The sequence below is a fragment of the Nicotiana sylvestris genome, chromosome 12, assembly GCF_000393655.2.
Source record: "Nicotiana sylvestris chromosome 12, ASM39365v2, whole genome shotgun sequence".
NCBI lineage: Eukaryota > Viridiplantae > Streptophyta > Magnoliopsida > Solanales > Solanaceae > Nicotiana > Nicotiana sylvestris.
Window position 1 is genome coordinate 90,332,255 of NC_091068.1, and position 15,377 is coordinate 90,347,631.

The following is a 15,377-nucleotide window of genomic DNA, read 5'->3' on the forward strand; positions in this document are numbered from 1 at the left end:
ATTAATAGTCAATTATGAAAGGTAAACACATAAAGTCTCGCCCCTCGGGCACAATATCAACAAATCTGTCCCTCGGGCAATAACATAGAATAATACCAGCCCCTCGGGCACAATCTCACGGCACAATGGGTACCCGCACTCACTGGGGGTGTACAGACTCCTGGAGGGGCCCCTTACGGCCCAAGCACAATATCAAGCCACCTCGTGGCATCATCACTAGTCTCCCGGCCTCATATCAATCAAGACACCTCGTGGCATACATATCTCAGGCCCTCGGCAGCATAATTAGTATCAAATGTTTCCTCACAACATAGGCCCTCAGCCTTACTCAGTCAAAAATCCTCACAAGCCACTCAGGCAGTAGTAAAACATGTTTCTTAGCCCAAAATATCATTTAAAAGATCTTGTAAGTGCTAAAACAGAGTAAACATGGCTGAGTATAAAACATAGTGAAATATAACATGACTGAGTTCAAGTATAAAGTCAAAACAGTGAGGAAATACCAGTAAAAATCCCCGAAGGGTTCAAATAGTTGGCACAAGGCCCAAATATGGCATTCAAATGATAGCAAATAGATTTCAGTCAAATACGCGATAAAATCATCAATCAGGATGGACCAAGTCACAATCCCCAATAGTGCACGACCCCACACTCGTCATCCAGCGTGTGCCTCACCTCAATATAGCACTACGATGTGCAATCCAGGGTTTCAAACCCTCAGAACATCATTTACAATCATTACTTACCTCGAACCGGTCAAAGCTCTAGCCCGCGATGCATTTGCTCCTCGAATCGGCCTCCACTCACGTCGAATCTATCCAAAATTAGAACTAGGAAGTCAAAATATGCTAAGGGAATGAAGCCCAAGTGAAAATAATCAAAATATGACACAAATCCCGAAATTACCATAACCCAACCCCCTGGCCCACGTTTTGGAATTCATTATTTTTTTTACATCAATAGGTTCCTTATCTCCCCACGAGTTCATACATATCAAAAGTTCCGAAATCCGACCTCAAATGGTCCTTCAAATCCCCAAGCAAAGGTCTAAGTTTCCAACCCCTAGTTTCCCCAATTTTCACTCTTAACTTCCATAATTTCTAGCTCTAATCCATGAAATAATAGCATAGGAACATGTTTTAGGTCCAAATTCCTTACCTCAATGAAGTTCCCTTGAAATCCCTCATTCAAATCGTCCAAAAAGCTCCAAAGCAGAAGTCAAAAATGGTGAAATAGCTCAAATTTTGCGAAGGCAAGAATTTATACTTTCTGCCAGACATTTTCGCATCTGCGGCTATATTTCCTCTTCTGCGGTACCGCACTTGCGGTCAAAAACCATCGCATCTATGGTCCTCGCTTAAACTCCCATTTCCGCATCCGCGACTTCGCAGATGTTGTCTTCTTAGCCGCTTCTGTGGTTCCTGCTCCTCAAGCCCTTATTCTGCTTCTGCAGCTAATCTCCCGCACGTATAGCGTCACACCTACGGTCCCCAATTCGCAGGTGCAGAAATACCAGAAGCAGTAAAAGCTCAGCAGCTGCAAAAATTCCTCAAACTTCCCGTCAACCATCCGAAATCACCCCGAGGCCCCCGAGACCTCAACCAAAAGCACAAACATATCCCAATACCTTATCCAAACTTGTTCCAATCTTCAAAATACCTCAACAACATCAAATCAACCAAAACACATCGGATTCAAGCTTAACTTTCTAAAATCTTCCGAGTTCCGCTTTTGATCAAAACCCCAACCAACCACATCCGAATGACCTGAAATTTTGCACACACATCCCAAATGACACGACGGAACTTCTACAACTCTCGGAATTCCATTCCGACCCCTATATCAAAATCTTGCCTACCAACTGGAAATCGCTAAAATATCAACTTCGATTATCACCAAAAGAGACCTATTGTGATGTTTGGCAGCTATTAGATTATCACTAAATATATACCATATGTTTCCTGATCTACTGAGTTCTTGGTTGGCATATTAACCACAATAATCATAAAAATCGTAGTGAAGTAAGTAGCATAACAATGGTTATTAGTTGCCTCTTGGTCTAGAATGGTTTTCCTACAAGTGAGTCTTGAAAGGAGAATAAAAAATAAAAAATAAAAGTCACTTCTGAGAAGTATTTGTATCATGCAATAACTCAGTTGAAGTAGGTTTTTTCCATTATGTGGGTTCACAACATTGAATTGTTCTAAAACAGCTAGGCCTATTACATATATAGCCATTCTATCAATCAACCAACTCTATCGAACCTTGTTACACATACAAACACTCTATTGATTACAACCAAACTGCTTCGTAAATCTGATACATCTACAACTTCCTGTTATTATAGCCTTAATTTCCAAATGAATCATCAGGCAGATCGTTAGTTGATCTTACAGAACAAATCAAGTGTCAAATTGGGAGGCTGCCTTAATTAGACCTAAACTACCTCAATAATTATCTTCATGCCTATTAACACCCCATACCTATTTTAACATTAGTAACATGTTGAAACATGTAGAAAACATCATACCAATCTACAAAATTAAAGGAGTAGAGGCTATAACACAAAATTATTTTCAACATTTAGGGCCTCAAACAAAATAGAAACAGATCAACGTCTGACGGACTACTCAGAAAAGATTCAATCACGTAAACGCAAACAATGAGTCGATATTTCACAGAGAAAACAGAAGAATTTATTCGTATTAGCCAAAACAAAAGACGAGCTTACAAGTAAATACCTGGTTATGCAAGAACCAATTTAAAGGGATGGATAAAGGCGAAATACAAAAAATTGTGACTCAGCAACCAGCGCAGTCCAAATCGGTAAGCAAGCAACTCATCTACAGCTTCTAATAACCTTGAAAACCAGAGAGATTATGAAGAAAATAGGCTGCAATGTTGAATCGGCTATATGATTTCAACTCCGAAATTTGATTGTTTTTTCTGAGGAGTTTTGAAGTTTAGTTATGGAAATTCTGATGTTTTAGCAGCTGTATTTAGGCGTGTTGAGAGTGAGAAGATGAGTTAGAGAGGCTGATTTTTCCCTTTTTGCGCCGCTGCTCTTTGTCAAGGGAAATGGGGTGACGTTCTTAGCTTCCTAGGTCCTAAGGATTTCTACGGAGAAGAAGGGCTAGTGTTTTTGCGTTTTGGCTATGGGAGGGGAGGGGTCTGGAGATGGAGGAGGAAAAAGGAGCAGTGATGCTCTCTTCCTTTTTCTGAAGGGGAAGGTTCCCTTGTCTTAGGTCTAGGATTTTTTTAATGTTTTTTTTGGGAAGGCGGGTCCGATTATTTCTTAGGTTTTTGGGAAAATAGGGTTGTAATGTAGGGAAATGGGCATTGGAATTTTGGGCTTGAAGGGATTTGGGTCATTGTGAAGTTGGCCCAATTCGGAATTTAAGACAAAACTAACTCCTTTTTTATTTATTTATTGGACCTTTTAAAAATGGCCACATTAATTCTAACTGAATTTATTTTTTGCAAAAAGACCTAATTAATTAAAGCTAATGTATATTTTTTTGTGATTTTTGCTTAATAATGCAATTAAATTCTAAATGCAATTAAAGCCTAAAAATGCTATGTAGTGATGATTTGATATTTTGGTATTTTTCTATGATTTAAAAAATATTAAATATGCACGAAATGCAAATAATTAATTAAGAAAATCCTATAAAACTAAAATAATTTAGAAAACCTATTTTTTTAATTTTTGTAGGAGTATTTCTAGTCGGGAAAAAATTATGTGCTCACAACTGCCCCTCTTTGCTCGGAAACATGAAGAGGTTTCGGGCGAAGATAAAGTGAGCAATTATAATTATTTTTTGCCTGTTGGATACTCCATGGGAAGCATTTTGAAAAAGCTTGATCGAACCTTGTTTCGGAGGTTGCCTACATATCCTTGGCTATAAAGGAATTAGGTCAGTATAGTTCTAGAAATTTTGGTAGCTGAGACTACCGAATAGCTGTGATTTCACTGTTGATTCTGCTTGCTGAGCTCCTTATTACACCAAAATAAAAAATGAAAAAGACTAACTAATTGTTTAACGTGAAAATGGTAATAACAATTAAATTTGGTGATGAGACTCTAAAAATACGTGATATATTTTTATGCTAGTTTGTTAAGCACTTGATGCTAAGTGTATGAGATCTAAAGACAAAATGGAGTTAAGGATGGAGCTACAATCAAACCGATAGGCTAGCTACTCGGGGCCTGAGGCTTGTTGATTCCGAGCCTCGAGGTCGATCCCGGGGTTCGATTATTAGCTAACAAAGGCAGTTGGTATGTGACTAACGGTTATAATAAAATCAATGGAGGCTCTTTATGGCAAATGATAAGCAATAAATGAAGAACAAGTATGAATACAATAAATGGAAGCAATAATATTAGGGGGAATGTGTTAGAGAGTGAAGCAGAGAGTTATTGTATATTTTCGTGTGGAGCAACTGAAGTGACCAACCCTTACAAAGTAATAGGGATCCCCTTTATATAGGAGGAAAATCCAATAATAGTACAACAATCATTAATTACAAAGATATGGAGATATGACCACTAGATGACACCCTGGCTCGGGTCTTAGAGTAGGTCTCTAGGCTTCGTCAGTCCTAGCCACGTGCCTGGAAACTCCCCGTTTCCGTTGTGGCTATGGTTCACATCATCACAAGACCGAGTATTGACGAACATCGAGGGAGGAGTCTTGGTCGTATCCTTGTAGCCTCTGGACTTCGAGATGGTCTTCTGAGGTACATTGATAATGAGAAATTGGATCCTCCGATTTCACCGTATACAGATAGTCCCCGCATTTCTTAGAGAGGAGTGATAAGAAACAATTTTGACACCCAACTCTTCGGACTTCCCGTAGTGATGTCACACTAACAATATCATACTTACGATGTAAGTCTCCACGATAACCGGTACATCCCATGGACTTGTCTTTTCAGCGTCATTCAATGTGCTGTCGATTCCTATTCTTCAAGGTGACCGTATCGCCGTTGATCCAATTTTCAATGGCGCATTGATTGCGCCCGTCGATACTTCTTCTAAAGGCATTGATGACATTGTAAGCCACACTATCATTCCTTATAAATGGGGCCTTTCCATGCTAACTTTTTATTCAAGTGTTTCTCAACATCTTTTCATTCCTTTCTTCTAATTCTCATTATCCATCTCTTATTGCTTTCCGCCATGTTTGAGGTTTCTAACCTTATGATCTTACGGAGGTGCTCTTACCAGCCGTGCCATGGTGTTTTACCTGGACTTTGCTATGTCGAGCGCGATTATACTATCTCGTTATTATTGGTGTTGTTGTTGTTGTTATTGTTACGGCTATCACTACTGTCGTCGTTAAACCAAGCCGACGAGACAAGGGGGTCAGCCTATTCCAACTTGGGGGAACATTTGGACTCTACACCGCTGCTCGGGAGAGTGTTCGGACTATACACCGCTGCTCACTCTCCTACCCTGGCCTGGTGCTGCACTTCATCCCTCGAGTCTTTTCCCAAGGGATAAAATGTTGCACCGGATGTTAAGCTCGCATACCACGATGTCCCTGAAGGTGGACTTGGAGCGGCCGTGCAAGTAGGGTTGAGGCCCGCTGAATCTTCAACCTTTGGCGGGCTATGTCTCTTATTATGCCTCTTCTGCATCACCTTCCTCTTCTTTGCCTTCCCACTTTCATCTTCTTCATCTTTGCCCTTGGAGATATTGCTCCGCGAGATTGAGCTGGGAACCTAGAGGAGGTGGCGGTCGAAGGTATCACCGTCGAGGATGCACACTCGAGGGGGTGGTGCTCGAAGATGCTGATACCGGAGATGAACCTTCGAGAGTATATTAGGTTCTAGGCTTCCACTACATATGTACTCTTTTGCTTCTTAATTTTTGTAAGGACCCCTCGTGGGCTTTTGTAATCATATGTAAGGACCCCTGGTGGGCTTTTGTAATTGAATGTTCATGAATACAAAGATATTTCCCCAATTTCTCTTCGATGCTTGCTATATTCTTTTATGTTTGTGGAGACTCTGAATGCATGGCTCTATCTAATGTTGCTAATATCAAACCCGAGTATGAGTATTCTTTCCGGCCTTCGGTCTATTAATATGGGCTTGCACGGAACCTTTTGTGATCCCTTGGATCGAACCTGGATCTGGCCGACGAACTCGAGTCGTTGGGACCTTGACTTCGAGTAGAATGAAAGTAATTTTTTGGGCCTTGAAACCATGATTTATTACTTAAAATCCATGGTAGCCTTTGAGAAGAAATTTTCTCGGGGGCCTGTGGACAAGGACTGCCTCTAATCTCTCCAGGGTAGTCCCTGGATGAAGGTTCGTTCAAATTCGGAGAACCTGGAAACTCGCTTTGGGCTTAGTGTAAATAGCCGTAAGGCGTTGTAGATAGATCTTGAAATAGGGTTTGTTCGATCTCAGACGGTACCCAGGGGCCAAGCCCATACGAGTGGAGTTTAAATGGTTATTTCCTTGGAGCCTAATTTTCTTTTGATAAAAAACCCCCGAGGTCGGGTACCACCTCAGGTCTCATAATGATGCCATTGGCTTCCTGGAGCTTAACCTACCCTTTAATGGAGTTCCTCGAGGTCAGGTACCACTTCGGTGCTGGCAAAGGCGTCATTAGCTTCCTGGAGCCTAACTTCTTCCTAATGAAGGTCCTCGAGATGGGGTACCACCTCGGGACTAGAGAAGGTGTTACTGGCTTCTTGGAGCCTAACATTGTTCTAATGAAGGTCCTCGAGGTCGGGTACCACCTCGGGACTGGAGAAGGTGTTATTGGCTTCTGGAGCTTAACCTTGTTCTGATGGAGGTCCTTGAGGTCGGGTACCACCTCGGGTCTGTAGAACGTATTATTGGCTTTCTAGAGCCTATCCTTGTTCTGATGGAGGTCCTCGAGGTCAGGTATCACCTCGAGACTGGAGAAGGTGTTATTGGCTTTCTGGAGCCTAACCATGTTCTGATGAAGGTCCTCGAGGTCAGGTACCACCTTGGGACTGGAGAAGGTGTGATTGGTCAGTGTTCTTAATTGGTTTTGTGGTAGACGAATCGTCGTCGTTTTTCCCATATATAAATAGGGTTGTTATTGGTTTTTCGGGTGTTCCACCATTTTAAGCAGTTGCCTCTCTTTTTCTGCGCCAGCCTTTTGGCACTTCTACGCTAACGCGTGTGCACATATTCTTGCTTTTTAGTTCTCTAATTTTTTCACCGCCACGGCCTCTATGTCAGGGTCTGCCCGACAGGAAAGGGAGAGCTCCGCCTCCGACCTTCACGACCAACGAGAGTACACCTTGAAGACTACTTCATTGATAGGAGAAGAGCATCTTGAGTTAGTGAGAAAAGACTGCGGATGGGGGAGAAAGTGATGTTGCAAGCATTTTCCCCGGGTGAGGGTATTACAGATCATACCGATGAGTACTTGAATGTGTACACGTACCCTTTAACACTAGGCCCCCTTGATAGGGTTGTGCTCAACTTCTGTTTAGAGTATCGGGTTACCTTGGTGCAGGTCCATCCGTCATTTTGGCGGACAGTGTTGATGGTGAGATTTTTTGCGGAGAAGGTAGGGCTTGAATTTTCGTTCAATCATCTTATTAGGTTGTACCGGCCCTTTCACCATCGAGGTCTGCTAACCTTGCGATGTCGATCGACCATGCCCTTCATCGCTGATGATGAGGAAGATGGAGAACGTGGATGCATGAGTCGTTTTGTCTGAGTGCGGACCGTTGACATTATCCCCATAGAGCTTATGTCATTCCCTGAGGAATGGAATTAGACACGTAAGTGGTGCATTTCGCGCTTTCTCAGTTTTGCCTATATCAAGAATTGGTTTCGTAACCATGCCTCATTTTCTTTTCCCGCAGTGATTTCATGGGCGCCGGGCGATGTTCTTGACATATCGGATTGGGTCCGAAAGTTGGTGACCTACTCGCCCTGTGAAGAGCGCAAATGGCGAGCCGCGTCCCGGGGCAGATGGGAAGCGAAACATCATGGTAAGTGCTGGGTTATACCTTGGGCATTTTCCCTTCACGCGTATTAAGCTTGCTGTTCTAGGCATTGAAGAGCCGTTCGAGGCGAGGTCGCTCGCTCTCCTCTGGAGAGGGGGAACGGTTGCCAACTCTTGGGTTGAAGAATGACGATAATAAGAGAGAGATGCTTTTATAAGGGATGGTGCTCAAAATAAGGCAGAACGAGACTGGGGATTCAAAGTGGAAGCATTGTTTGAGCCTGCCGTGTTCGCGGTTCCTAGTTCTGGAAAGAGGGTTTACCCATTGCGGCCTCCTTCTTCTTCCGTCGATAATACTTCGGGAGATACTAGAAACCCGGGGTCGCGCACATCGAGCGATCATGCTTTGACCGGAGTCGACTCTTTCAGGGCTAAAGGAACTAGACTGCAGGCGTGCTCTCGGCCTTCGAGGAAGCCTAACGGCTTCACTTTGTGGTGAGTTTCGGCATAGGTCTTTCGAGCTTCGCGCCTTTCCTTCCTTATTGGGCTTTCTTGTGCAGGTGTTTGATAAGCTTAATTCTGGGATGCTTTCTTATGAAGTCAGGCTACGGAAAGCTCTAGATGAGAAGATATCCCTGAGGCTCCTTTGTGATGAAAAAGAAGTCGAGTTGGTACATTTGCAGTATGAGGGGGGGGCGGAGCTTGAATTACGAAAATCATGTAAAAGAGCAGGTAATTTTCTATCTTGGGTGAGCATGCACCCCACCTCTTAGTTCCAGGGGCTAACACTTAGTTTATTTCAGTTGCAGAAAAAGACGGAGGCTCTGGCACACCTTCAAGATGAAGTTGGCTGGGCCAGGCATGCGCATGATAAGCTAAAAATTTGGGCAGAGGCTCAGGCTTTAGAGGGGAAGGATGCCCTGGCTAAAGTTCTTGATTTTTAAGCTCAACTTCGCTTAGCTCGTGATAATGCTTCGGTTCAGGTAGAAATGATTGCGAAACACGAATCCGAGCTTTCGAAAATCAGGGCTGAGATCATTAATGCCCAGGCAACCACGGGAACTGGTAGCTATCTGTTCCCTATGTTGTTCCTTTGACTCTGAAGAGTTGAACCGTGTCCCCGACTGGAGACTTGTTAATCTTAAGTACTTGAGAATGTGTAACAGGTTCCTTATCTAGTTCTTAACAGTAAGTTTGTTAGATCATCAAAACATAACAGATGTTAATACCCAATTTTTCTTCATATGTTTTAACATACATACATATATATATATATATATATATACTTTCAAAAGCACATATGCAGTTATAAGTATGCATAAGCATTTTTATAATTTTTCTATAATTTTTAAAAGCTCCAAATTGATTTTTTTTTCTTCCCTTTTTTTTTATAAAATTTCCAATAATTATCCTTCAAATTATTTTTGTGGTGATTTAGTCATCTAAATTCTTTATTTATGCCAAAATATTATTTAAATATTTTAGTGCATTTTTTATAATTGCATTTATATTTTTAGGCTAAATTGTATATCTTTGCAATAATAGCCCTACTAATGCATAATTACATTATTGATGCATAAATTAATCATTTATATTTTTAAAATGTTAAAAAACTATTTTTAATCATTTTAGTACATGAAAATATTTTTGAAAATCATTTATTATTTTTTTATAAATTATATAACTATTAAAAGTGGCTATTTAAAATCTAGCCTATTTTATTTTCAATTTCAGCCCCAACCTAACCCAATTACCAGCCCAATTTCAATTAAATTACCCAGCCCAAATCCCAGCTACCCGATCCGGTCCCCAAAACCTTTTAATCTCGGTCGTTGATCATAAAGATCAACGTCCATAAACGACCATTCCTAAAATAAATCCAAAAGACCCCCCAAACCCTATCATTTTCATACTACTCCCCGCCTTGAAACCCCTCTCTGCTCTCAAACACTCTCATAACCTAACCCTAATAACCTCACTGACCCTCGTCCATGGCCGTCTCCGATGATTTCTCACCACCTCTCAGGCCTCCAATGGCCCCCCTCACGTTAATCTTGCCATCTCCAGGGCCCTCAAGGGACCAGGGCTAGTTGGCTTGCATCTATGTTCCTCTCTCGCCTGTTTCAGGCCATTCTAGTGTGATTCCGAGTAAGATCGTCCTATATTGACTACGATCTATGATTTTCTAAGCAGGTTTCTTCACCTCTCTATGGTTCTATTCGAAACCCTAATTTCTTTTCTAAACCTCTTAGATATGTACAGATCTAAGATGATTTGGGTTTGTTTCATGTGAGTTTTACAATAACCTTAAGATTCTTTACAAGAATCGTATGATTTTCAAGCGATTTTCATTTTTTCCTAAACTAGGGTTTTCGGAATTTCTTTTTACAAATTGTTTGATGACTTTTTGTGTTTAATATTCTGCTTCTCAAATATTTTGACTGATTTTATAAGTTTGCTACAACCTTAGCCTGTTTGTACTGAAAGCCCTAACTCTTGTTGATGTTCTTCGTCTGGTTTCTGAGTACTAGTATATCGACTGGTTCTTGCTTTGGGTTCTTGTGATTTCTCGTGACTTTCTTGCCCTAATATGCTTCTACTGAATTTCTTAGTTTGACCTTTCACTGATTCTATGTGCTTGTGTTCGTCCTAACTATTCATGTTAAGACCTGTAACATTCTCCTTCTATCAGTGTCGTTCTAACTATTTGTTTTTGTAAAGTTATGTGGAATCCTGACTATTCATGTTCTACCTTATTTTATATGTTAAACATGCTGACTCTTTCATGACTTTCTCTTTGATTATTCTAAATTCCTTATTTCTTGGTTTGATTTGAATACTTTACCTTACACTTTCGATTCTTACCTCTCTACTCGATTTGATTGAATTGCTTGCCTTAATTAATTTTCCTTTGCCTTGTTTGTATTTTGTCGATTTCTTACTGATTTGTTTCCTTAATTACAACTTCTGTTCATTTACCCCTAATTACCTACTCTATAGTAAACCTTACTTGATTCTTTTTCTTAAATACTTAGCATGCTTTTACCGTTGATTTAAATTGTCCCTTGATTAAGGGAAATACTTGCTGATTTACATGTGATTTCAATGATTTGCTACTTAATTGATCTCTTGCCATATTTGTTAAGCTTTTGATTACTATATAAACCCACTCTTATTTTAGTTCTAAACAATGAACATTGGTTTAAAAATCACTACTCCTTACACTATAAAGTTCTCTTTCTCTTCTGCTACTGGTGATACTCACTGATCTAGCCGGCTGAAAGCCAAGGCTAGATATTGGAACTTTATTTGCTTTGTATTCTTATTTACCATGAAAATTCTAAAAACAATTAAATTTGTAAATGGGACTCTAAAACTACGTTATCTATTTTTATTCTAGTTGTTAGAGCAGTTGATGTTAGGCGTATGGAGTTTAATGATAAAGTATAACCTAAAACGGGGCAGTAATCAAACCGAGGGGCTTGCTGCCTGGACCTCGGGATGATCGATGGGAGGCTTCGAGGTTGATGCCTAAGCTTGAGTTTGAGATATGGGGGGTAACTGGGAAGGGGATAACAATTAGGATATAATCAAAGAAGGCTCTTTATGGCCAATATCCAGCAATAAATGAAGAACAAGTATGAAAACAATAAATGGAAAGAGTAGCCTCAAGTGAGTAAATTAAAGAGAAAATAGAGAGAGAGAGAGAGATATATTATTGATCATATGTGGAGTAGTTGGAGAAACAACAGCCCCTTACAAAGTGGTGAGGATCCCCTTTATATAGGAGGGGAAATACAACATAGTACAGAATGCATTAATTGTAAAGACACGGAGATGAGACGGCTAGACATAATATCAGACTCTACTAGGGCCATTTGCTCGCCTCGGGGGATTCCCTACCCTCGGGATCATTGTTTGGTAAATCGTGAATGAACCTCGATGGGAAGAACTTGGCCGCAGTCGCGCAGCCTCGAGATATAGATATGACTCCTCGAACACAACTTAATGGGGAGAAATCGGACCTTCCGATTTTACCGTATACAGATAGTCTTTGCGTTTCCTAGAATGAAGTAATAGGAAACAATTTTGAACCGTCGTCTCGAGGTCATCATTTCCGTGATGTCAACCGATAAGAGCATTAAATGCCATATTCCAGAAAACCATGCGAAGATCGCCGTCAAATACGATAATCAAGGAACCCACGAGCTGCCATTGGCTCGTCCTTCCTACTGCCTGGGCGGTTCCTATAAATGCATCGACTATTTGATACTTCTCACTTTCACCCCATCTCCAAATTCACGAGTCAGAACCCTTTGACTCTTCCATTTTTCCATCTTGTTTTTAGAAATTGTTTTGCCATTGACATGGCTAGGACTTCTAGAACAGTTCCCCGACGGAACGATGATGCATCATTATCTCGATCATCTAAGGAGGAAACCAGAGCGATTCTTTCTTTCGAATAGTGTACCCCACCTAATCTCAATATGTCGAAGGATTTTAATGTCGATGCCACTTCATCTACACCGGGACGGTGTGAGCATGTGTCCCGATATGTTAGCGTCATGACTGATATTAGCACGGTGAGGACGGACTGCCGATGGAGCAAGGCAGTGGGGGTGGATATTCCCGGTCCCAATGATAATATAACGGACCATAAGGCCGGCTTTCTTTGCGTGTACACCTACCCATTCACCCTGGGTCCTGATAATTCTTTCGAATCCTCTTCCCCGGAAATAGACTCGGTTGTCCTTGACTTTTGCGACCGATACCAAGTGATGATTGGTCAGATCTACCCTTCTTTTTGGAGGATAGTGTTGATGCTTTGCCATTTCACCGAAGGGGTTTAGGGTGAGATCTTTACCCTCAATCATTTGATCAGGATGTTCAACCCTTGATTTTATCAAGGTTTAATCAGGCTCCGTCATCAATCCAAAAAATCATTTTTCTCGAGCATCGACGAGGGAAAGGATCGAGGATGGATGAGCAGGTTTATCCGGGTAAAGACCTCGAATATCATCCCGGCCCGGAGGATGCCCTTTTTGGAGAGGTGGAATACCCAACGTAAGCAATTTTTCCCTTAACCGCTTTTCACTTGTTCTTCTATTTTTGAAATAACAATCTCGTTGTGCTTCCTGCAGCCGCTGCTTGGTGCTCTGAGGCGGTTCCAAATTTGTCGGGATGGATCAGGCGATTGGACAGGAAGTTCCCATATTTTGTTCGGTCTTGAACCGACCTGGCCAAGGGGTGATGGGTGGCCAAGAATCATGGTAGAGTTTCCTTACCACCTATGTCTTATGTTTGTGTTTCCCCCCGCGCCCTTGGTGGTGACATCCTGCGGTTATCGCACTTGTGCAGGTCTTGGCGAGAATATGATGATGAGGCCACCTCCTAGTGGAGAAGTAGGGGCTTTGGAGCCTGACACGAGCAAGAAGAGGAAACGCAAGGTGGCTGTTGTCATTCCTGCGGCTGTTGTCCTTCCTACGACAAAGAGATCCAGGTCACTTGAGCATCAAGCCACTGCTGGAACTTCTGCTTCAACTTCAGAGGTGAATCCTGACAATAAGGAAGAGGATGGCGACGAATGTCAGCTAGAGCGGAGGGAGAGGTTGGATGTGAAAACCTCGTAGGTGCCATGATCGAAGGTTGCTGAGTCCGGAACGGCTGACTCTGGTCGATCTCGCGAATCGGAGACCCTCGAAGAGAGTGTTAATGCGGCTTCAAATCGTACAACTGGATTTGATATAGTTTCCACTGGGGGGGACCACTGCCATCGATCCTGAAGGGTCAGGGCCCGGAGCTTTTCAGGATAATGGGTTGCCTTTTGGAGAAGTTGGCGACCTGAACGACTTCTTCTCATGCTTCCAGGTCTTGTCAGGGGAACTGCGAGACGCAGTGGTCATCACCAAAGCGGGGATTTCTCTCAAAAGGGGAGGCTCTATTGCCAACATCTTTGATGGAGTTAGTGATAGTACCGATCTTGATGTTCCCAGCGCCGTCAAAGCGGCGAAGAAGTTCATACAACAGATGACAGCCATTTCTCGTGCGTTTCGTTTTTTCTTCGAACGTCATCCCTTGTCTTTCTAACTTATTCGCTATGCCGCAGTGCAAGGAGGCGTATGATCATGCCATCCTTCGACTCCGCGGGGAGCTTTCTTATCATGAAAAGGAGTGTAAGATAGCTGCCTTGATATTGCGGGATTCGGAGGCTCGCTCTACCCAGGAAGGGAAAGAACTAGGAGAGCTCCATGATGATTTAGAAACGATGCTTCGGGAAAAGGCCGGCCTTGTCGCACAGGTATTTTGCCTTGCTTGTACCCAACTTCTGTTCCCGTGCTCTGACAAAAAATGGTTCACCTTTATTTTGTAGGTCGAGCAGAATGGTTCATAGATTGACCAACTGAACACGGAGATCTCCGGGCTGAGGGAGTGAAACGAAGTAGCGGTCGGTGAGTTGGCGACATCTCAGGATCTTCTTAAGGATGCTCGCAAGGAGGTTGCTGCTTTGACCGCAGCTAAGTCTAAGGCCGAACGAAATGCTGCAACTTATCTGGAAGATGTGGCCACGACGCATAGAATAGCTCATGACATATCAATAGTAGTTGAGCATAAATTAACACGTGCTATTAAGTATGATAAGGCGGAGGCGAGGAGAGAGACCTTGGAGGAAATCGGAGCCAAAGGTATCGACCTATCAGCTGATCTCAAGGAAGCCCGTGAATTAGAGAAAGAACTGGTGCTTTTAGTTGCCCCCGATAAGGGCGAAGATAATAGCGATGAGGAGTAGTGTCCAAGCCGTTTTGTATCCCTTCCTTTTCCCTTTATATGTGGCCCCCAAGGGATGTGTTGTGTAAAGGTGTTTTTTGCGAATACTTTTTTTGGTAATGCAGCCGTTTTCAATCTCTTCTTTCTTTGCCCCATTGCTTTCGTGATTTAGCTTTTGATTCTCGATGTTGGCCTCTCGGAACCTATTCTCGGAGCAACCGGGATCTTGAAACTAGCCATGCCCCGGGGTTAAATCGATAGCTTCTCTCGGGCCGATGCTCATCCCGAGGCCTCATAGTTATTTGAGTTACATGGGGTAACAATATTTGTGTGATCCTATAAAAAAGGGTTAGGGTGATTCTGCCAGTTTGTTTCCCTAGGAGAGGGTGACGTTAACGCGGCCAGAATTAATTGTCCCTCTTGGGTAGGCGGGCAGTTGTTTCTTTGCCCCTATATATTTGTTCATCCGTCTTTCCAATGGTGAATTTGCTGTTTTGAAAAGGCTATATCTTCCGTAGAGCCTGGCGCTTTGTGCTAGTCCTCCTGCTCCCCCAAGAAAGAATTTTTTGCTCAGAACCTTATCTTTCCCTTCCTATTTTATTGTAGCCATGGCTGCTATGTCGACGTTCGATCGTCAGGTGGAGGGGAGCTCCTCCTGTGTTGCACA